Source organism: Benincasa hispida, chromosome 4 (genome assembly GCF_027475165.1).
Source record: "Benincasa hispida cultivar pf3 chromosome 4, pf3_genome.v1.1, whole genome shotgun sequence".
In the NCBI taxonomy this organism is placed as follows: Eukaryota; Viridiplantae; Streptophyta; class Magnoliopsida; order Cucurbitales; family Cucurbitaceae; genus Benincasa; species Benincasa hispida.
The window spans coordinates 1,196,332-1,221,564 of record NC_143481.1 but is presented as its reverse complement, the minus strand read 5'-3'; the positions used below and the strand labels follow the sequence as shown (position 1 = coordinate 1,221,564).

Below are 25,233 nucleotides of genomic sequence, written 5' to 3'. Positions count from 1 at the left end.
CAAACATTCAAAACATACTTTCAAATTCTTATCAAATTACAATAGTTAAAATTAGATTTAGAAGGTGTGTGAAAACTGCTTACAATTCGCAATTCTTGATCCAGATTTCATTTCCTTAACAGATGTCAACTTCCTTAAAGTTAACCAAAGACAAAATTTAGATATATTAAAACTCAAATCGAAAAACTTAATAAATAATTTCTTAAACCAAAGCAGGTTAAATACTTACTAAAATTACTCAAACAGACCGAAAAACCTGCTAATTAGTTTTAAATTAATTTACATTATTTAGTAAGGATTCGAAAAATTCTAAAACCGATACTCTACCACCTAAATATTACCCAAACAAACTTATTTGCTGGAACGAGTACAAAGAAATCCAAAAACCTACCAAGAATAACTTGGCCCTTGCTGAAAATTGTTGGAAAGAGTTCGAAAGTAATCCAAAGATACAAATAGAAGCTTCAAATGTTAGGGATAATTACAAAACACCTCAAAATGAGTTGAAGATATTCTAAAAAACGCAATTACCGATTAAATTTCACCACAATGGCTCAAATTGAAGTGCGGTAGAGTAGTTTCAGATTTTCCAAAAAATTTTAGTGTGACAGCATACTGCCTAGTAAAATCAGCCTGATACATTTAATTAACAATTGCTTCAGAGAAAAAACTAACTTCCAAAAGTTGATCTATAGAGTAAAAGATCACTCGTTTGAAATGACATTTTAAAAAGATTGTTCAAGTGAGCAAAAAGATGTTTCTAACAATAATAAATAAATATAAATATTGTCTAGAAGAAAATAATATAAATTTAGAACATATATATTTTTTAAAACCTAAAAGTTTTTCTTACTATAACCGAATAAAGAACCAAGGTACATCAAAATATTTCAACTAAATTGATACATCGTGATCCTCATCATGCCACGTAGACAGACTCGCCAAGTATATAAGGATGATGAATTGAAAATGATATAATGCAAAAGCAGGAAGCAGGTTTTTTTCCCCCCTTTTTTTTGGCAAAGAATTATTAAAATGTGAATGTTATTGGCAGGCAGCAGACACTAATTCTGGAAACTGGAAAGCAAAAGCCCTTACCCTCCTCCATAATACTGAGCAGAATAAACAAAAACCTTCCATAAAAGAGAATTGGAACATTTCAATACTTTGGTTCTTTGGGAAGATATCATTGCCTTAACCACTATTTTTACTTTTACAACCTACTAGAGATTTAGTAGGAGGTCAGTTAACCCTCACTAGATATCTCAATTACATTACCGTATCCTCTAACACCTTCATCACACTCGGATAAGGATAGAACTAGAGAATCTCTCAAAATTTGGATACAGAAAAATTGTTCCAATTGGGCGATGCGCAGGATGTGATTTATATCTCTTTTCAGCTAAAGAAAAGGTTAGATAAAAACCTTCCAAAAAATGCCTTGAACAACCGTGTATTAGTGTCCTAATTCCGAACTCTCTTTTGTAGTTATGATGATTCTTCTATTTCACATATCTCTTTTGATCATAAATTAAGTGGTTTGTCTCTTTTCAAAAAACAAATAATAATTATTATTATTATTACTACTATTCTTATACATTCAACATATAAAATATGGAGCTTCACTTAAAAATCTTCAATATGGGTTTCACGGTTTCCAACAACACCAGGGAAGAGTGTGAGACACAACCCGTCCTGCGTTTTTGGCTAATACAGCCTTCCAGTTGAGCTGCTCAAAGTCTCCCCTTCACCTATCTCAAGATTTCCAATTCCATTATATTGTCTTCCGACTTGGTGCATTAGTCCATCACAACCACCGTACGGTCACCCCCACCTCGCCTCGCCTGGTTCCCCTTAACAGTCCACTGTACTAATGGAAAATTAGAAGGGTGTTAGACCTCAGAAAGGGGAGAATTTTGGTTGTTAGGAATGGGAGAAAACATGCTATTAGAAAGTTATTCGACCTTTCAATTATTTATATAAGTTTGGATGCTTGGAATGTGAAGTGTAAGAGAAGTGTCATCATGCATTAGCAGGAGTGAAAAAACATGCTCAACCTCAAAATATGCAAAAGGAACAAAGATGTACTCTGAATTGGTGAACAATAAGCAGAAGATGCACTCTTAAAAATTGCCGAACACGGCATGAATGTCAAAAGCAACCAAGTTGTTCGAAGACTAATAATAAGCACAAACAATAAGCAGAAGATGTACTCTCAAAAATACATCCCCAGATGCAAAGGGTTGTGTGAAGTGGGAGGATTATCGTGCATTATTGCACGGATTTTTCCTTCATAATTGAAAGGAAGTTAAATTCAAGTAAATCAAACAGCACGAAAGTAAAACAAAAAATTAGTAGAATTTCAAGTTAAGCAAGCATTTCCTATAGTTGTTGATACCATACCCTTGTACGCATGCATGATGCAAAAATTTGTAACCTTGCACCGCACCTTTCAGCTACATACTGGATCAGGATCTTCTACTTTCATCGGGCAACCTCATTTTCGAGAACATCTCCCAAAAGTTGCATCCAAATTTGGGACAATTTCATCTCTAGGCTGCATATTGGTCTTACCATGGTCAATTATAATTCTTCCTCCATTGCTTTGAACTAGTCTGCCTATATACTTTAAAATGATCAATAAATACACCAAGACATTGAGACATCCATAACACCCTCATCACATACCTCAAGATCTAATCGAGATGCATTAATCAACCTAAAATAAGCAACAATTATATACAAAGAGAGCTAGAGTTAAGCTCAATAACAAAAAAACAAGCAAGAAGCTAGGAAAAAAACCTTCCAATTTAATGCAATAGTACAAGCACCATAGTGGTAGAAAAGAGAGGATTTAGAGCTCAAAAGGGCAAACGTTGAAACAGGCTTCTTTATGCTTTGAAATATACGGTTGTTGTGCTCTAGCCAAAGACACCATAAGCAGGCCGCAATAAGATTGCTCCGAAAAATTTTGGACTTTGTACCATTGTGAGAGGCCGCAATAACTAATATGTCTATATCATAACTCTATACCCATATGTGTCTCATATACGATGAGAAAATAAACAACAATTTCTTCTCTTTTTTTTTCTAAAATAATACGACGAAGAAGAGGAATCAGAAGATAGACCAAGATATCTTAGCTAGGTTGACACATCCTTAGTGAATCATGTCCGGCTTAAAAGCATATGCATTTGTGGAAAGAACATATGTGCGATCCATCCCTCAACAGGTAGAACCAACCAAATATAAAAATAAATAAATAAACAAATCAATACAAATTTTTTTGTCCTCTTCAACTAACCAACAAGTGAAAAAGCTTGCATTTATCACAATCTGTGCATTCAATCGTGATTTTGTTTAGAAGTTGGAAGTCAATATTTCACTTCTATTCCTTTTCGTATAACACACTAAAAAATTGTTATTCCTTAGTTAATCCATGAACTCAATTTTCGTTTAGAGAGAGACTTGATTAATTTTGTAGGATTTCATCAAATTATTAATATATAACTAAGGAGGGCACAACATAGAAGAACTGCATAGAAAATATTTAAAAAGCATAATAGCATTTAAAATATCATAAAAAGTTGTGTACAATTAGCTTTTTATTCAAAATCATACATTTACAAGAATCCTAGCTTTTAAACATAGCATTTGATTGAAAATATTCTTCACAGCATCAGTATAGGTGGAAGTTACATATATATGATGCAATGTAAAAGAACTGCAAAGTGTGATGCATACGCTGAATAACGATACATTAAATTCCCTTGATGGGTATAAAAAATTATTGTCCCTAATTTTAGTATTTTCTCCAACGTCCTATCAACAATTATTAAACCAATGAGGAAATTGACATAATTGCGCAAAAAACGTCACCTCCACACATGCACAGTAAACTTCGAAATTAAGAAAATTCTCGAGCATTAAACAGCTACTCAATTAAAACATTCGTGTTCATATTATTCTCAAACCTGGATGAAGAAACGCACAATAAATCTGACATTTTGCTTCCACAATTTCACCATCACTAAGCCACGGGAAGGGGTAAAAAAGGTTACTACTACATGGTGAAATCAGAAATTCGAGGATTTAACAAACTAATTAATTCTATTGAGCCAATCTCCAATAGTGTGGCGTCCAAATGTCTAAAATTCAACTGAACTACAAATACAAAAAGACAATAGGCTCGCTATTTTGCGAATTTCGATAAATGGGTAAGCAAGTTTTCTACAATTAATTAATGCATTATAAATCGTGAAAATGATGATAACATGACCGGAAATCAGAATAGAAATTCTCTCCTCCGCTTATGAACCCTCCCCATTAATACACTAATAACAACTACATTCAATTTCAAGGTAACATAGGGTCTATTAAATTACCTAGAGAAGCTCCCATCAACAGTATTTAGAGGAAAAAATCAGGAGAAAAACATACATCGATGTCATGAATTTAAATCAAAGCATGCGCGTAATAATAATAAATTAGTGCATCAAATCACAAAGCAGCAAAATAAACAAACAAGAGAAACAAAACGACTTGCTCGAGAGAGAGAAAAAGAGAGAGATACCGATAGGGAGAGGACCAGCCTATGCTATGTAGCTTTGAGAGAGGTCCCGTTGTACGGTATTCTCACGATCGTGCCGGTAATACCGGTCAGTGAGCAACATGAAAAGCAACGCTTCTAAAGAAAGAACACACTGCATAAATCCGATTCATATGAGATGAAAAGTAACATACAATTCTGAGTCTAATCCATAAAAGGATTAACAAATCTAAAACAGAAAAATCGATGGAGAAGAATTGTGAAACTCGATCCATCTAACGAATCTGACAGAGAGAGAAGTGAGCACGCAAAAGAATTAGTATACACTTTTATACCAACTGCCTCTGGGTGCTCACTCTCTTCTGTCAAATTCCAAGTCCAGCGGACGATGAAGAACAAAACATCATCAAGAACGATAAACAAATAATTTTCAGTAAAAGAATCTTTCACATGTGAAACGGAGACAAAAAAACCGTCGTATACACATAGAAATCCGCAGAGCGAGACGAGAAAGAGAGAGATCCGAATCATCCGATAATGATGAAGACGACGAGATGAGCCAGATCCAGAGTATTAAACACCTTAAAGCCGCCTAAAATTCAAATCATAAACACACTATTTCATGAAGGAACAGACATTTTCTGAAGATAATGAAAATTAATTAGGGTTTTTAGCTTCAGTACGAAATAAATAAGCAGTTAAAGAAACCAAAAAAAAAAACTCAATTCTCTCTCCTCCATGCAGGACGTCGGTAACAGTGCCGACAGCACGTAATCAAAAGCTTCTGAAAGACAAATCAAACAGTGCCGTGACGACGGTGACCGTCGCAACCGTTCTCCAAAAACAAGAACGACAGGAAATCGATTTGAACAGATGAATCAAAACAAAAAGAATTAGCAAAAAGAAGAACGATAAAAAGAAGATCGATCCAATCTGATCGATCGAGGAGCAGTGGCCTTGGGATGGAAATGATCTTATCAGTTAAATCAAAACCCCCACTCGTGGTTTGTTTTTATTGCGGAAGAAACACACAATGGATCGAGATCTTTCAGGACGCAAACAAAAAAAACGTAAATAAAAGGAGGAGGAATCCAGTACTTCGCTCACAGTGAAACTTTGTGATCAAAGAATGCGGTGTGTATACGTGTCAGCAGAGTATTGGGTGGAGTTGATTTGTTGAGGGTACGTGTTGGAGTACGGAGGATTGTTACTGGGAAGGAATGCTGACCGTACATTTTGGTTTTGAAAGAGAGGGTAAATCCCCGCCGTAGGATCATTATCATTAGGGTGGGGCCACCAGATGTTTCTCATCGCCTTGGAGAATGGTATAATAGGAGTGCGTAGGGACCGCCAACACCAACCAACCTCAATATCTTATGTTATGGTAACCTGATTTATAATTAGAATTTAGTTTTTATTACTTTATACAATTTTTTTAATTAAATTTTAATTTTCTTCTAATTATAGAGTCTAAATTTTTAATTAAATCTTAATTTTAAAAATATATTAAATTACAAAATTTAAGGTTATATTTGATCTTTAAAATTTAAATTTGTCTAGTCAATTTTTTAATTTTAAATTTTTATAAATTTTTTAAATAGATGTCCAACTAATAATTTTGTATATATAATAGATTCTCTTGAATTGTCAAATTTATTTTATATGATCATTGAATTATTTAACATTTTTGAAAAAAATTATGAACTTATACATAAAAGTTGGAAATTTAGGGTTAAGTTAGACATGAATTTTAGTTTTATCTCTATTTTAAATTGATTATTTTTTTTATAATTTTTAAAAAATCATTAATTTATTAGACATAAAATTGAAAGTTAACAAATTTATTAGACATCTTTAGTTTAAAAAACTATTACACATAAATTGGAAGTCGAAAACTTAGAGTAAATACTTTTTGAAATTCATGGACTAAATTTACACAAACTTAAAAATTTTATGGACTAGATTAATGTTTTGAATTTCGATAATCACGTTAAAAGTCTTGGATTACATCACGATAAACTTTAGGTTATATTCTAAATCCTAACCATCAGATTAATAAATTGGCAATGGGACCAGAATATAAACTAATTAAAAGGGATAACTAATGGGTCCATATATATACTCAATTTTGATTGCTTCACATTAAAAAAAAAAAATGAAAGCTTTGTTAATTAGCACTTAAACATATGTGATGACATTTTGCAACTAATTATGTTTTTGCAAAATATTATTATAATCCATTGATTTATTGTTTTTATCAAACTTATAATGTTTTAATTAAGAACCATAAAATTTATATATTATTTAAGGTGAGAAAGTCTTCCTAACCAACATTAGGTAATGACTTTTATATTTAGACTAAAAAAGCGAGCACGTAAAAATAATTACAATTTTGGTTAAATTATAAGTTTTTTACCTCTAAAATTTTATGCCCATGATTAATTTGGTTTCAAAATTTTAAAGTGAATAATAGGTTAGTGAACTCTAAATTTTTTATCAAATAAATATCTAACATTTTAACTTTTTTATATAAAAACGGGTTTGATATGTCTTTTAACCCATTTAATATATTTTTTTAAAACATTATAAATTCTATTAGACATAAATTTCAATTTAACATAAAATAGGTCTAGTTAATTCTTAAAAAACCTTGACTACGTGGATGAAGAACCCTATTACATTTTTAAAGTTCGGAGAAAGACAAAATCAAAATTGAAATGTTGGACATTTTTAAATTTACGAATCTCTAGAGATTTGAAAATTAAAATATTTTAATCTATGAATAATCGTGGGCATACAAATATTTGGTTAAATTATCAAAAGTTACCCAAAACTGTGGAATTAATTTTTTTTTTTTTTTTTCTGAAGTACCATGGAATTGGTTTCAAGTATAGTCGGGTTCCAAGTTTGTTTCAAAACAGTTGATTAAAGGTTTGTGACATTAATTAAATTCGTGAACGAAAAATTGTATTTATGTTTATGAGTTCTTCATGTGAATAAATCTAAACACATACGAAAAAATAATTTTGAGATTGGATCAAGGAAAAATCATTATTGAAATAACAAAAAAAAATTGAAAACATGGAATTGAAAGGAGAAAGACGACAATATTTATATATGGTTCACGAACTTTATATATCTTTGTTTTAATTTTCTTTTATTTGCATATGTCTATATTGTTTGTTCAAAGAATTAAAATGAAATTTTTCAAAATTTTGGAGAAAATTGAAACCAAACTCCATTGTTCAATATTTTTTCGACAATTTAATGAAAATATTGACATAATTTTGATATATTCTTTATCTATAAGTACTTCATTATCCTTGTTTAGATGTACTCTTCTCATCTTACTCTTAAGAATAATAATTTGGATCTTATTGACTGAGTTATAGGCAAATTTACATAAACCTATGATTCAATTAATTGAAGCTCTTATACAAGTCATTCAACAAAGTAAAAGCAAAAATTCTTTAGTGCAATATCATTGGTGCTTCTCTTGAGTGCCTATAAATCCAACCAACAAAAGTATTTTTCAAGACATTGAAAAGTCATTTATCGTCGGGTGAAAAACTATTTACATCTGCTTTGACTTTGGGTTATGATGAGGGTACTAAAGAAGTGCCAACCTAGTTAAGATGTCCTAATGTGCCTACCGATCCCTCTTTTTTAATATCTTGTTAAAAAAAATACTCAATTCTAATAATTTTAATAGTTATAATGCATTTACTATAGCTTTAAATTAGAAGGGATTGTTTCTCTATTTCTCTTTTATTTGTATTGTACTCCTATCTAGCTCTTCTATGTATAGAATTTTCTTTTGAATGAATACATCATTTTTTTATCTGAGTCATAATAAGAGTGCTAAGAATGTGTCAACCTAGTTGGGATGTCTTGGTGCATCCTCTAAATCCTCACTTCTCTAATGTTTCATTAAAAAAAGATTAGATGGAATTATATATGATGTATGTAGTAGGTATGTATAATTACATGAATGTATATATGCAAGTACATGTGCATGGATATAAATATTAACTCTATTCTCATTAATGGGTCAACTTTCAAGCATCAATATGGGAGCCAGTATATTAATAGCCAAGAAATTTGAGCACTTGGGACCACCTTTCCATTTTTAAAATTTATTTTTTACTATTTTACTGAAAAATGGGAAATACAGTAAAGTATTTTAAATACTATTTTAATATGTGTCAAACTTTATAATAACTGTTACATTGACATATTTGGTGACCATTGCACGAAAACCCTTTCCTTTCCACATCTAGGTTTTAAAGCCTCTTGTTTAGGGTGAAAGAGACTTTTTTTTTTTTTCCCTTTTGAGTTTATACGTATTTGAAAACGGTTAAATTATAAATTTGGTCCCTATAATTAACATAAAGTTAAAATTTAGTCCTTTTGATTTGATGATTTTGACAAATTTGATCCATGGTGAAAACTATTTTTCAAGGGTTTTATCAAACCGTAGAGACTAAAATCTAAATAGTTTAAATTTTATTTAATTATGATTTTATTCCTGTTTTCCCACCCTTGTTTTATTTTCACATTCTTAAGAGATAAAATAACCAAGTATATACAAATTATTAACTATATTAAAATTTATGTTTAAGCTTTCGAGTTGCTAATTAAACATGTAGTGTAAAGTTTGTGTGTCTTCTAAACTTTGTCTTTACATTTTCTCTTTTGGTTAGAATTGATTATCTAATATAAAAATTAATATAGTATTAATCATTTCTTAGGCCATTGGTTGATTTGAAAGTTATTTATTCTTATAATATGTTATGCAAGTCATCGTGCTACCTTGAAAATTCAATCTTTTTAAAACAACGTAGTCTAAAATTTTAGTATAACAATTCAATATAAAATAGACAAATATAGGTTATTTCAAAAGTAGATAGACTACAAACAAATAAAAAAAAATAAAATGTTAAAGATATGTCAACCTGTCGAGATATCTCAATGTATCTACTAATTTTATTTCTTCCATATCTTTTTTCAAAAAACAAACAAAAACTTTATGACTAAAGAATACTTTGATCTCCTTCTCATCAATCTTTGCCCTAGTCTCTTAAATTCATTTTCAATCTTTGTTAACATTCCTTTGTGAAAGTAATCTATAGGATGAGTTTGGAGAAGTATAAATAAAAGGGAGAAAATAAGATTTTTTTTTTTTTTTTTTTTTTACAAAGAGAATGAATATCCAACTTTCAATTTTAAAGAAAGAAGTACACGTCAAATACAACGGAGAAAATTTTTATTGCATGTTTTATGAGAGAAAATAAAGCTTACTGACCTTTGAAAAATAGTTTGTTTGGCAAGCCATTAATTTATATTTGGAAGAAATTAAATAGTATATGATCAAATTATCTAATGAAGCTGACCTTTCGTTCATTAATTCATAGAAAAAAAAAACACTTTATTATTCTAAAGAAGAAATTAACTAAATAGAAATGACCAAATATATTTATAAACTAATAATTTAATTCGAGGGGGAAAAAAGGCCTGAATTTTTCAGAGTGTCAGGTAGATAAATTAATGAAAAGAAAGTGGAAAAAAAGAAGATTTTATGGGAAGCAGAGACCACGCTATTAAAGGGGCAGTGATTATTCCACATATCCAACTTCCTTAATTTAACAGATCCATATGAAAAAATTAGGTACCTTTTTAGTGTTTTTTTCCCCTTTTCTTAAAAAGAAAAGATAAAAATTTGTAGGGAAAAGCTTTAAGGTTATTAGGGTTTCATAATGGCTATGGACCACTCTCTCAACTACACATCGACTATTGTATCAAGGCTTTCTTGAAACGAGCCATGATTTTAATGTTCAAACAAAATATCTTTTTATTTTCTTTTTTATCCATCATATTACAATAATATGGCCATTAGCGATCGTTCGAGGCACCAATCAAAAATTAGTAGAGTGGATTATTATAGTCCACTCCACATTTACAATACCAAATATAATAGTAGTGTATACAATTATTTATAACCTGTAATAAGTATTATAAATACTATTTCAAAAATCCTATTTGCTAGTGTATATACCATTTTATGCTCTCTCTCTCTCTCTCTCTCTCTTTTTTTTTTTTTTTTTTTTTACTATATTGCTTACTATTTACTACCTAAACAAAAAATAATAATTTACATTCTAAACACAAACTATTATATTCAAATAAAAATAATTTGAACCTCAAACACTCTATAACTCACTCACTATTATAACTTACTGACTATAATAACCAACTCAGCATCCCAAAGTCCCCCTATTTGTTTCAAAAAATAAATTTATTTAGAAATTTTTGGGAGTGTTGAAGTGAAAATTGTTTGTAGTTTAGGTCTCATTTGATAATAAAATTTGGTTTTTAATTTACCATTCTTGAATTTTATTCTTGATTTTTCACTTTTTGTTAAGAAAAAAAAAACATTTGAATTTGTAATAAAAATTTTAAAAAATTAAATTATCCTTTAGTTTTCAAAAACTTTGTGAAATAGTGATAAGCTTCATTTTCAAAAATCAAAATGTCATCAAATCGATTCTCAACGTTACTTTTTAAGAAGTATATAATACTATAAGTTTAAGATGAAAATTTTGAAATGTTTGATATCTAATCTGTAAAAAAAAAAAAATACAAAGTAGGTTAGTGAGTGCACTCGAATATATCCATTAGGTGGAAACATTCTTAACACCCTCATCATTTCCCGTTCATTAATATTTACTTTCCATCTTTAGTGGTGATGTTACTAGTTAACTTAAATAATTGTAATTAATTAAGTTTCACTAAAATTAAATTTAAAATTTCACTTCATAATTATTTAAAATTAATTAATAGATATCAACCATCTCAAAGACTGAAAATGAGTATTTAGTGAAAAATCGATGTTAAAAGTGTAAATCTTGAAAAACTCAATGATCAAATTGAAATAAAGCTCAAATTTCAAAGATAATATTTAACATTTTGGAACTTAAGGACTAAATTAAAACCAAATTCAAAATCCAATTAAAATTTAGAAGGGTAACATTTTGAAATCTAGTGACCAAAATAGAAATTAGATCCAAAATTAGGATTCAAAATTATTTTTTTTCAATATTTAACAACTTATTAATTAGTTAGGTAGGTTTAGGGTCACTTTTGATTGACTTAAGAAAAAATATTTTTCAAAAAAATTATTTTTATTTAAATATTTTTTATAAAAACTTATTAAAATACACCTAAAAAATTTTTGAGTGGTTTTTTTTTTTTAAACAATTTATTTTTAAAATTAAACATTTGATAAACACACCTTTAGACTGAAATTGATATTTGTATACGTTGTTTGTTTTTTTCTTTGTACAGAAATCTTTTTATTGTCTGAGTCGTAACATAAACATGGTTCAAATAGTTAAGAAGTATTCGCCATTTATGTAATAATAACAAATGTTATAATGAATTTTTATTTTGAAAATCACGTTGCTATTGTAATAATGGCAAATATAAAATTGAAGCGAATCATAACTCGGCGAATATCTCTAAATGAAGCTAAACTAAAAGACTTAAAATGGACAAAATAATATGACATTTAAAGTTTAAAATGTCATTCAGACGGCTCAATTTTATGGAATCGACCGTTGACATATGAACAAAATGTTAGATATTGATGAGAAAATCTTAAAAGGAAAAAACAAACTAAATTAATAAATAATATATGTTGTGTTTTAAGCTAAAATACTCCATATTAATATTATATTCACATTAGTTATATTGATCAGTATTGTGAACTTGAGAAGTACAACGGGAATACAGATACTAATAAAATATAATATTAAAATAAATATAATGTAATGTAATAATAAAATAAATAAATATAAAAACAAATTAAACATAATATATAAATTAGCAAAATATAAAATAAGAAATCTCTCTAAATTCTCCACTTTCTCCAATTTTTATGGACTCTGTCTAATGTGTGTCCTTCACAACCTACCAAATGTCACTATTTATAAGCAATTTGGCAAGTAGGGGTGGATTACATAGACACTAATAATGTGTAATGTTGAGACACGTGGAAAACACTTTAGAAAATGGGGACATGAAATATGGTTAATGGACAATAAGCATGAACATCTAATAGGCATCTATTATCATAATATTTATAATACTCCCTCTTAGATGCCCATTATATATAATGAAATATGTCTCGTTAAAACCTCACTAGGAAAAAACCCAATGGGGAAAAAATCCTAATAAAGGGAAAATAGTACATATTTCATATAATTTATACTCCTAAAAAGTATATTTACTCCCCCTTATGGAAACGTCACTTGAGATCTCTGAGTCGCCGTATTCCAATGTTTTGCGCTAGTTTTTCAAAGGTTGTAGTAGGTAATGCCTTTGTAAATAAATCTGTAAGATTATCTTTTAAACAAATTTGTTGTACAATGATGTCACCATTGATGGAGTTAGCATGCAATTAGTGGAAGTAATCATGATCTAATTAAGCACTCTAATTCAATCAATTTTAGCATCTATACAAGCATGTTCAAAAATAAGAAATATGGTTTCTAAAATTACCTTTAATGCACACTTCAATCTTCAAATCCAACTTGAATCTTCACTCCAAATGCTTGTAGACTACCACTTGATCTTCCTACTATTCTCTTGGACCTTAGATTGGATGGTGGTATCCAAAATGAGTTGGAATCGAGGAAAATTGGAGAGAAAGACTGGTTTTTTGTTCAAGAGGTTAAAGGTGCCAAAATTTAAAATAAAAAGATAATTTTAAATTGCATGCCCCCTCAACTGAGGTAATTCTGATCTTTTATCCAATTTGCATGCAATCCTAAAATCTCCTTAATTTGACACCAAACACCCATTATCTAGTGGAATCATGTGGTGTTTAGTGGGAAAACCCACTTAAACCCATTTTTTCAATTTTAAATTGAAATCCAATTTTCTCAAAAATTAAAATGAATTTATTATTTCAATTTTCATAAAATTCAAATCATCAATTTTAAATCAAATTAATTCAAGTAATTAATTTTAAATAAATTTTATTTAAATAATTAATTAACAATTTAATTAATTAAAATATTTTAATATCAAATATCAAATTATTAAAACACTAATTCCACAACCATGAATCTCTATTCATGTAAATTAATATTTAAACCATATTTAAATATTATCCAATTCTCCAATCTCGTTTAATTTTATAATTAAACGCGTAACTATATCATATATAATTACTAATTTCCTTAATTTGAATTTGAACGTTTCAAATTCACTCATCACTCTATTCTAAGGTTTAATATGTTTGTGAGCTAGTAGGAGGACCTAATGAACCTACAGATCATGGGCTCCAACGATCCAAAATTAATTGGTTATACTCTTTAAACCGACTTAATCAACATTCATTAACTATCGGGTCACTCCACTAAAGCCCAGTAGTTTTGCTTCCTTCACTATAAATATATTTTTGTCCAATCAATATAACCGTAATCAGTAAGTCAATCCTTCATAGGTTGTTCGTAATAACAGTTGGGTCAAATGTTGTTTTACCCCCAAGATTATATCTTGTTCCTTAAGTCCCGCTGATCCTCTAATAAATAATTGATTTGTGATCCAATCACCAAACTGAGTCCCTCTTAGGCCAATGAAAGGGTGGGGCCCCATTGTTCAAGACCTACAGTCAGCACTTAAGGGAACAACCTCTCTATTATATCTAAAAGTGGGTAGGAGTTAATTCCATCTTACATTCTATGTTCCCAGCTATCTACCTAGTCTTACCCCTGAAATGGGAAGCTTATTGAGTCGGCACTGTTGAGCCAACCCTCACCCATGAAAATCTAAGGATAATTCTGAATAAACATGTGTTCGTAGTTAGCTCAGGATTAAGGTCAAGTTACCTAGGTCATCGCTTTGAAATAGTCAATCTTAAATAGTAAACAACGTTATAAAGTAAGAGTGACTTATTTCTTTGTCTGATCTTATATAAACTCTTTGCATAGGATGCCTCCACTCGCTTGTCTCCACACGAATGATTCAGTATCACATCGTTTGTATTAAATATAAAATGAGCTGCATCCAATAGTATTTTTAGAATAAGGTACCCAGTCTTATTTATATACTCATAGACCATTTTTGCTATTTACTCGAACTTGATCCACCTTATGTCTCCACATAAAGTCCAAGTACTCATGTAATAGTCATGGATCTTAGTTTCTGTTGGGTTTTATGTCCTAAAAACTCGCAGTTTGTAAAATAATAAACATTTTCTATTATCAATATACTTGTTATTGATCTCATAAATTGTATGAAAGTCTAAATTCATAAACTAAGACCCATGATTATTGTATGAGTACTTGAACTTTATGCGGAGACATAAGAGTGGATCAGGTTCTAGTAAATAGTCAAAATGATCTATAGTACATGAATGAGGTTGGGTATCTTATTCTGGTAACACCATTAGATGTGGCCTACTCTATAGTTGTTACAAAGAGTTGTAAAGTGCTACATACGATGTGATCCTAATTCGTACATGTTATGACATGAGGAGTGGGGGTGTCCTATGCAATGAGTTTGTATAAGATCAGGACCAAGAAATAAATCACTCTTACTTTATAACGTTGTTTATTGTTTAAGACTGACTATTTCACCTAGATAACCTAGGTAACTCAATCTTAATCTTAAGCTAACTATGAACTCCTGTTTATTCGGGATTGCCCTTAGATTTGCATAGTTGAGGGTTGGCTCAACAGCGCTAGCTCAATAAGATTCCCATTTCAGGGGTAAGACCGGATAGATAGCTGGGGACATAAGGTGTAAGACGGAGTTCACACCTACCCGATTTATGGATAGGAGAAAGGGTGTTCTCTCAAGTACTGAATCCAGGTCTTGAACAAGGGGCCCCACCCCTCTCATTGGGCTGAGAGGGATTGGTTTAGTGATTAGATCACAAACCAGTTATTCATTAGAGGATCAATAGGGACTTGAGGAATAAGACGTAATCTCGGGGGTAAAATAGATATTTGACCACCGTTATTACAAACAACCTGTGAAGGGTCGACTTGCTGGTTATGGTTAAATCATGTGGACATAATATATCTACAGTGAGAGAAGTGCAACTATGGGCTTTAGTCGGGTGACCCATTAGTTAATGAATGAGGATTAATTTGGTCCAATGAGTTTAGCCAAATAATCTTGGATCGTTGGAGCCCATGATCTATAGGTCTGCGAGGTCCCCCTACTAGCTCGTAGCGGACTAGCTTTAGAATAGCGTGATAAGTTAATTTGAAACGTTCAAATTAGAATTAAGGGAATTGGTAATTATATGAGATATAATTATATGTTTAATTTTAGAATTAAACGAAATAGGAGAATTTATATATTTAAATATGATTTAAATATATAAAGATGAATATGTGTTAAAATTAATTTAATATTTGATATTAAATTAATTAAGTTTTATTTAATAATTAATTTATGAAATTAATTACAATTTTCATTCTAAAATCAAAATAGATTTAATAAAATCAAATTTTGATTTTTTGAGATAAAATTGAAAAAAGAAAATAAAACAAACAAAATACATAAAATGGAAAAATAGGTTTTTCCATTATCCATCATCAAGTAACTCACTCAAATGGCATTATCATTTCCTTGTCTTCTCCAAGTACAAGCTGCAACTCATGCAACTTTTCTATTTGCATACTGATATGCAATATAATGAAAAGATTGGAGTGAAAATCAGGCATGCAATCTATAGAGTTTTTTAGAGAAAAACTGGTTTGAAGAAAGAGTTCTTCAGCTGATTTTCTACAGTGAGCATTTCTCCTTCTACCTTTGATTCAAGCTTGTTTTGAGTCCCACAACTCAATCCAGAGCACCAAGAGAATAGTCGAGAAGATCTTGAGGTGGTCTACAACAAGATTTGGAAAAGATAGCAGCTGGTGAAGGAGCTTTGAAGAAGTTCTACAAGAGGTATGTCTTGAAACTCATTTTTTTCGGCAAAAGCATGCTTTATAGTTTACCAAAATTAGTGAATTTGAGTGCTTAAATGATCCTTGTGCTTCCGCTACTATTGATACAATCCTTCAGTTTCTTGGATTTAGTGCAATTTACATATTCAATAATAGTTTTATTGAATAAAACCTTAATAGCATCTTTATTGCAAATAGAATATGTTTAATTTTACAAACTGCGAGTTTTAAGACATACAACTCAACAAACTCCCACTTGAACTAAAACTCCAGTGGGTTTACATATGTACAATGTTGAGTATGAAAGAATAAATACAATAAACTAGGGCATCAAATACCCAAAAATTCTCTCATTTGCCCTAGATTTATCTATCTCGTAGTCCTAGTCCCACTAGGTGATCCTCTAACACTTTAGCCGAGAGGGGCTTCGTAAAAGGATTAACTAAGTTGTCTTCAGAGGTTATCTGCATGACGATTATCTCCTCAGTGTATGATCCCCCTGATGAGATGGTACTTGCACTCGATATGTTTTCCACACTTGGCTTCTAGGTTCTCTAGAATTTACAAATGCTCCACTGTTATCACAATAGAGGGTGACCGGCAGATGCATATTTGGGACCATTTCCAAATGGGTCAAGAACTTTCTAAGCCATACTGCCTCCTTGGCTGCTTCACATGCAGCTACATACTCCGCTTCCATAATGAAGTCATCAATACAACTTTGCTTGATACTCGTCCATACTATAACTCCTCCATTCAGAGGTAATACTGATCCTGAAGATAATTTCCTCGACAGTCTTAAAATCAGAATCAGCGCATCCTATAAGGATTAGATCCTTAGCACCATACACGAGTATATAGACCCTCGTTGTTTGAAGATACTTGAGGATGTTCTTAACGGCAGTCCAATGATCATATCTAGGATTGGACTGATATCTGCTGACTATTCCAATTGTATAGTATATGTTAGGGCGTGTACACAACATGGCATACATCAAAATTCTAACTGTTGATGCATAGGGAATTCGCTTGAGGTGTCTTAGGATATTATTCCTTAGACAAATCAATTCCATGCCTGAAAGGTAACATACCTCTTTTGAAATTTTTTATTTTATATCTAGACAATATTTTGCCTGTATAAGATGCCTAAGATAATGCTAGCGATTTTTTCTTTCGGTTTCAAACTATTTGGATCCCAAAAACATACTGCACATTTCCCAAATTTTTCATTTGGAATTGTGATGCTAGTCATCTATTAATATCAGCTAGGAATTCTACTTTCATATCTAATGAGTAGAATATCATTAACATATAAAACCAGAAAAGCTACCGTTTTGTTGACAATCTTCTTGTAAACACAAGGTTCGTCAACATTCTATTCAAAACCATAAGATTTGATCGCAGTGTCAAATCTCATATTCCACGATCTATATGCTTGTTTTAACCCATAAATAGATCTTTTAAACTCTTAAACTTTTTGTTATTGAATCTGTTCTATAAACCCCTCTAGTTGAGACATATAGATACTCTATTCAAGATAGCCATTCAAAAAAGTTGTCTTAATGTCCATTTTCTAGATGTCATAATCATAAAAGGAAACAATAGATAAGAGTATTATAAAAGACTTAATCATGACAACTGGAGAGAAGATTTCTTCATAGTCCACCCCCTCTCTTTAGGTAAAACCCTTTTTCCACAAGTCTAGCTTTGTAGGTCTGTAGTTTACCAGTTTGATCTCATTTTCTCTTGTAGATCCATTTACAACCAATAGGTTTTACACCTTCTAGTTGATCCACAAGTTCCCAGACTGAATTGAAGTACATAGACTCCATTTCGAAGTCCATGGCTTTCATCCATTAGTCTCTATCCACATCTTCCATTGCTTGTTTAAAAGTCAATTGGTACTCTAGGCCATCATCAGGAATCACGATCTGAGTTTCTATTAAACTAGTGTATCGATCAGGCTGTTGAACAACCCTCTCACTACGTTGAGGTATTCTCAACTCTTGAGAAGGATGTGAAGTACCAGTTTCATCAACAACTCTTGTTAAAGGACTAGTTTGATCAACAACTCTTGTTGATATGCTTGTAGTATTGGGAATTTCCTAGAACTCGCAGTTCGTAAATTTTATGTTAAACATTCCATTTAGAAATAAAATATTATTAAGTATCTTATTCAATAAAGTTATTGATTTTGCATTCTATTATAAACATATCCATGGCTATAGTATGAATACTTTAACTTTATGTGGTGACATAAACAGGATCAAGTTAATAGTATATAGCCTAAATGGTCTATAAGTATATGGATGAAATTGGGTATCTCATCCTAGTAGCACTATTGGATGCGGCCCATTTTGTATAGGTAATACAAGTGATGTGATCCATAGATCATTCATGTAGAGACATGTGAATGGGTGCATCATATGCAATGAGTTTTCATATAGGCTGGACCACGAAATAGTCACTTTTCTTTATAACGACCGTTTACTGTTAAAATTGACTATTTCATACTTAAGTAACCTAAGATAACTCGATCTTAATCCTGAGCTAGCTATGAACTCTTGTTTATTCGGGATTATCCTTTAATGTGCATGGGCGAGAGTAGTCTAACAGCACTACTCAATAAGCCTTCCATTTTGGGGAAAAGACCGGATGGATAGCTAGGGATATAGCCATGCAAGATGGAATTCACTCCTACCCATTTTAGGGTTAGTAGATAGGTTGTTCTCTTAAGTACTGATTCCAAGTCTTGAACAATCGGGGCCCCGCCTTCTCATAATAGAGAAGGACATGATTCATAAGTAGTATTATCAATCAAGATTGTTCATTGGAGGGTCAGTGGGAACTTAAGGAACAAGATGTATTTACAAGGGTAAAATGGTAATTTTGATCTAGCTATAAATACAAACAACCTGTGAAGGATCGACTTACTGATTATGGTTTATATGGACAGATATATATCTACAATGAGGAGAGTGCAACTATCAAGCTATAGTGGCGTGTCTTGATAGTTAACGAATAGTAAGTCGTTTAAAAAGTTTTAACGAATTAATTACAAATCGTTGGAGCGCATGATCTGTAGAACTATTAGGTCCCTCTACTAGCTCATTAATTGGAATAACAAATTAAGTATTGATGTATGAAATTAGGGTTATGAATTTGAAATGTTCAAAATCATTTTTAGGGTTTTCGCTTGATTGTATATGATACAATTAAAAACGTTTAGTTTAATTGAAATTAAATGAAATTGAAAAATCAATTAATATTTAAATTATGATTTAAATATAAAATTGATTTGTTGGTAAAATTGATATAATTTAATATTTAGATATTAAATTAATATTATTTTAATTAAAAATTAGTTTTATTTAAATTAATTATCTTTTGAATTAATTTCGTAAAACTAATTTAAATAACAAAAATGAAAAGATTTTTTTTAAATCATTTTTAAGTTAATGGGTTTTTCCAATTTTTGGGAAAAAACCCACTAACGAATATGATGGATTGTCACCAAAATCCAAATCTTTTTGTGATGATCTTCAAGCTGGAGTTGCCCTTCATGCAACTTTGTACAACTGTATGAGTTCTGCCTATATATAGAAGCTCCATGCATGAAGATCATTAAGCATTCTGAGTTATACTTGCTGAAGTGATAACCTGACAAGCCTACACATCTCTCACTAGTTCTTCACCAATTCAACTTGATTTAAGTGTTTCCCCCACACGTTCCAGCTTGAGCATAGTAGAGAAGATCTCGGTGGTATCCCTCTTGAAGTTTCAAGCTATATCTTGGTGGATTTCAGCTGAATTTATGAAGAAAATCTTCAAAGATAATATGTGTTTCAAACCCTCTTCTGAATATCATATGAACAACATGCTTAAAACTCAAATTAAATGTAGTTTAAGTGATTATTGGTTCTGAAGTTTTTCGTTGCATGTTTGGTCATTCCATCAATTGGTATCAGAGCATGATTTAAGCGCTTAGTTATTGTTAATTTGAGTTTGGTAGGTGTTTTTTGATGAATTGCATAAAATAGTATACTGATATGGGGTTTTCAGTTTTTTGGCATTTGAATCCTTTCAATTATATTGTTTCTCTTGTAATTGGCTCTTGTTTGATAGGGTTTAATGTGTGTTTAAGAGTATGTAATTCATATGGAGTCATTATAAGTTGAAATTAGAATGTAATTGAAGAAAGAAGTGAAGAAGGTCGAGCTGCAAATTTCAAGTCCTTCAGCTAGTGTTTGAATTTCCAACGAGATTGGACCAAGTTCGAGTGAGATTTTGAATCAAGTTTGAGTGAGATTTCTAGTTTGAGCGAAATTCTGTTGGAATTTCAAGTGAGATTTCAAGTTCAAATGAGATTTTGAATCAAGTTTGAGCAAGATTTCTATTTCGAGCGAGATTTTGAATCAAGTTCGAACGAGATTTCAAGCCAAGTGCGAGATTCTGATGTTTTGAACAAGATTTCAACTGGCACGAGAGATTAAGTTTGAGCCAGATTTCAACATGGAGCAAGATCACGTTCAAACCAAGCGAAATCTTGGTCCATCAGTGAGATCCAGTTTATCCTTATCCAAGCGAGATTCTTGAACCGATTTAAGAAAAATGACTGGTTTGACTGGTTTTCTTCAAACTTAACCCTGTTCATTTTCAAAAAAATTTTGATTGGCTCGGTTCAGGTGGTTCACATTTGGTTCAAGTATTTTTGGGTTCGGTTTGGAGCTATTCGAGCGGTCAATAAGTGGTTTGGAGCTGTCAATTGTTTTTTGTAAAACATAGGCTTTTTTTACTTAAAACTTCCAAAACTAAAATCGTATCAGTATGTGTTTAATTATTTAACCATGTGATGTATGTTATAATTAAATAAATCTTGTATATGCATACAGTATGCCATGTAGATTTAAAATCCCGCCGTAAGAAGCATGTTACATGCATTGAAAGTATATATAAATTGTTATAATATATAGTATGCATGTATAGGGTTTCTTTTAATATAAATGTTATATTGAATGCCTTTGATGAATGTTGTGGATGTTTAGCATGTCTGTTTTTTGTAAATTGTTATAAAATATAATTAGACTTTAAAATCCATAATAAAAATACATAGCATGCTCACTTAGGTTAACAACTAGTTTCCATTGTTAAAATAGATTGATACCTTATAAAATTTAGTTACAAACTCAAATCGGTTCATAAACCTGTCTAAGGCTGGGGTACTTAAGTTGACGGTTTACGTAACACCTCCAATCTGAGAATTATGACCGAAATATTGAGTATTGTTAACTTATTTTATAACCTTGCATAAGTGGTATGAGATTTAAAACTAGTTTAAACACTTAGACATCGTAGGGTTATATCCAAATATAAATGTTATACTTGGATTAAAATATAGACCTAGGTTGTTTAAAAGTTAGCCCTTTTTTTAACCTAAGTAAATAGATACCCAAAATATTTAGAATACTTCAGTGGGAGATTAACAATATATTTACTATATAGTTATTAGCTCCCATGTCCTCAAGAGTTCATACCGTGAGATCTATGCTCGACTTTGTGTCACTTTTACCGCGACTACTCCATTCGAAAAGTATTTGCATAGGTCAATAACAAGGTGAATGGGGGAAGTAGTTCATAGTAAGTGGGTGAAGGAAATGTGTCAACATTGTCTTACGATCTCCTCCATTAGTTTGATTTTCCCCCATTTTTTTCGCTAGCTGTCATTTTCAGGAGGCACTAGCTACTCGTTAACCACGTGATCCCCACAGAGGGTTGTAACATAGGATTCGAAAAAACCCAAGCTTTAGTAATGAATAAGGTCTTATTGTTCCATCTTGGGTATTGTCTTCCATCTCGGGGGCATATTCATACCATTCTATAAAATCTGAAAATGGCGGGTCACACTTACAAGAATTACTAATTGTAAGTAAAGATCTTGACCGAAAACGATAACCAAAAGAACTATAGAAGTAAAGAGTTACTCTGATATAGTATTTGGTCAAGAATTATCTTGCTTTAGTGAAGGAATTTTTTACTGCCCACAGTAGCAACTGTTCTAAATCACTAGAGTATCGTTGCAAATAAATAAAGATTTATTGACTACTTTATTATTGCTAAAATTTGGATTTAGATGCATAAAGTTTAATAGAATTTGTTTAAATTTTTTCAGCAATGTCGAATTCAATTATACAACTGCTAGCTTCCGATAAGTTTAACGGTGAAGGATATTTAAACTGGAAATCTAACATCAATACAATATTAGTTGTGGATGATTTGAGATTTGTGTTGACGGAGGAATGTCCTCTAGTTCCCAGTACAACAGCGAACCAAAATGTTCGGGACATCTATGATCGGTGGGTTAGGGCTAATGAAAAAGCTCGGGCCTCGATCTTAGCAAGTATATCCGATGTACTTAATAAGAAAAATGAGGTAATGCCCGTTGCCCGTGAGATAATGGTGTGGTTTAAGGAGATGTTCGGGCAACCGTCATCCTTTGTTCGACATCAAGCCATTAAGTATGTCTACAGTACTCACATGAAAAATGGTTCCAACGTTAGAGAACATGTTCTCAATATGATGGTCTATTTTAATATTGTTGAGGCTCATAGAGCGATGATATATGAGATAAGTCAAGTAAGTATGATATTAGAATTTTTCCTGGAGAGTTATCTGCCTTTTAGGACTAATGTTGTTATGAACAAAATTACTTATAATTTGACCACGTTGTTGAACGTGCTACAGACATATCAGTCTATGATGAAACTTAAGGAAAAGGAAGTAAATGTATTTCTCGATCTAAGAAGTTTTTGAAAGGGTCGACGTCTAGAACAAGACCCACTGATAACAAGAAGTCTGCTCCTTCTTCTTCAAAAGATAAATCTGTACAAATGAAGAAGAAGGGTAAAGAGGATAAGAAAACCACTACTAATAAAAACAAAAACAGAAACAAGACTCCCAAAGGAAAGTGTTTCCATTGTGGAGAGAATGGGCACTGGAAGCATAACTACCCAAAGTATTTGGAGGAAAAGAAAGCGGAAAAGGCGAAACAAGGTAAATCAAATTTACTAGTAGTTGAAACATGTCTAGTAGAGAATATTCACCTAACCTGGATATTAGATTCAGGCGCCGCTAGTCATGTTTGCACTTTTCTACAGGAAACTAGTTCTTGGAGAGAACTTTCTAAACAAGAAATGACTTTCAAGGAGGGAACGGGCGAAGTCACTTCATCTTACTTAGGAATGTGTATTATGGACCTAAGATGAAAAGAAACTTAATCTCCATTTCCTGTCTGCTAGAAAATATGTACAAAATATATTTTGAATCTAATGAAGTGTTTGTTTTTTCAAAAGATGTTCATATTTATTCTGCAAGACTCGAAAATAACTTGTACATATTAAAACCAACTAAAGCATAAATATAGAGATGTTTAAAACGGCTGAGACTTAAAATAAAAAAAGGAAAATTTCTCCTAATACCTATATTTGGCACCTTAGACTTGGTCACATTTAAAGGAAATCGAACACGAGGATTTCCATACGCAGTGGAAAAGATCATTCTAAATTACAATCATGTATGAACATTACAAATTACAGTCATAAACAGAAACAAATGGTTATACATTCATTATAGAAATTACAGCATGAACAAAAAACAAGGAGAAATCTACACAATTGTAGACTCGTCTCCACGCTTCTTGCTCACGAATGCTCAAACACAACAATCTCGAACGCTCGAACAACACGATCATTACACAACACGAACATCGCGCACTCAAACTCAACGATCGCCTTGGTCACGAACCCCAACAGCATGAACGGCCTCCACAGAACCTTGACGACGTCGAGTTGAGTATGACACCACCAATAAGACTACTTTGGTATTCTCGGTGTGAGAATCCAGAGGGTGGGCTCTGTGTGGACTTGGTTTGAGGCAGAAAACAGAGGAATCAACAATCGTGTAAATGATTGAGCAAGTGAGAGAAGACTGAACCTATCGTATAGGTTGATGCCCAATCGTTTAGCAAAAGCTAAGCAATCGTTTAGCTCATCGCTTAGCAGCGTGTCTGTCGCCTAAAACACTACATTCTAAAATAACCTCTCACTTAATTGGTTATTAGAGAAAATAATTTTCCTTTTATCTCACGGTTACCATGAAATCACAAATAACCTCTCACTTAATTGGTTATTAGAGAAAAAGAATTTAATTATCCAATAATTAATATTATTATAAATATAAATGATAACCAACTTATCATACTATATTTATAACTTATAGTTTTAATATTTCATATCATGAAACATAAACCATAGCTCTTTTTCTATTACATGGTACTTAATGTAAATCTCATTGACATTAATCCTCCACTAGATTTCTCTCAAACATCATACCGATTATATCATATATAATCAAATTATCTCTCAATTTGAACATTTCAGATCAATACCAAGAACAGATCCTCAACCGAATCTAGTGAGCTACCAAGGGGACCTTATGAACCTGTAGCTCGAAGCTCCAACGGTGCGTGAATAACTGACTAAACTCTTTAGTCATGGGATCCACCATCCGTTAACTGCCAGGCACTCCACTAAAGACTGACAGTTGAACTCTCCTTACCACAGATATATTATGTGTCCATCTTAACTAATCAGTAGTGCAACAAACTTTCATAGATCGCTCGTAAGTATAGCTCAGCCAATAACCATTATGCCCCTGTAGTTA

The 25,233-nt window shown here is 31.5% G+C and overlaps 1 long non-coding RNA gene across 2 annotated transcripts; it reads right to left on the bottom strand.

The window, feature by feature from the left end:
- Positions 1-1,547: 1,547 nt before the first annotated feature.
- On the bottom strand, positions 1,548-5,589 carry LOC120075703 (uncharacterized). Of its 2 annotated transcripts, none has more exons than XR_016528960.1 (3): positions 4,574-5,589; positions 2,404-2,557; positions 1,548-1,865 (listed from the first exon to the last, which is right to left on the bottom strand). It is a non-coding gene; the product is annotated as an uncharacterized LOC120075703 (long non-coding RNA). The 2 variants fall into 2 exon arrangements; XR_016528959.1 differs by having other exon boundaries at positions 2,404-2,619; positions 4,574-5,584.
- Positions 5,590-25,233: the final 19,644 nt, after the last annotated feature.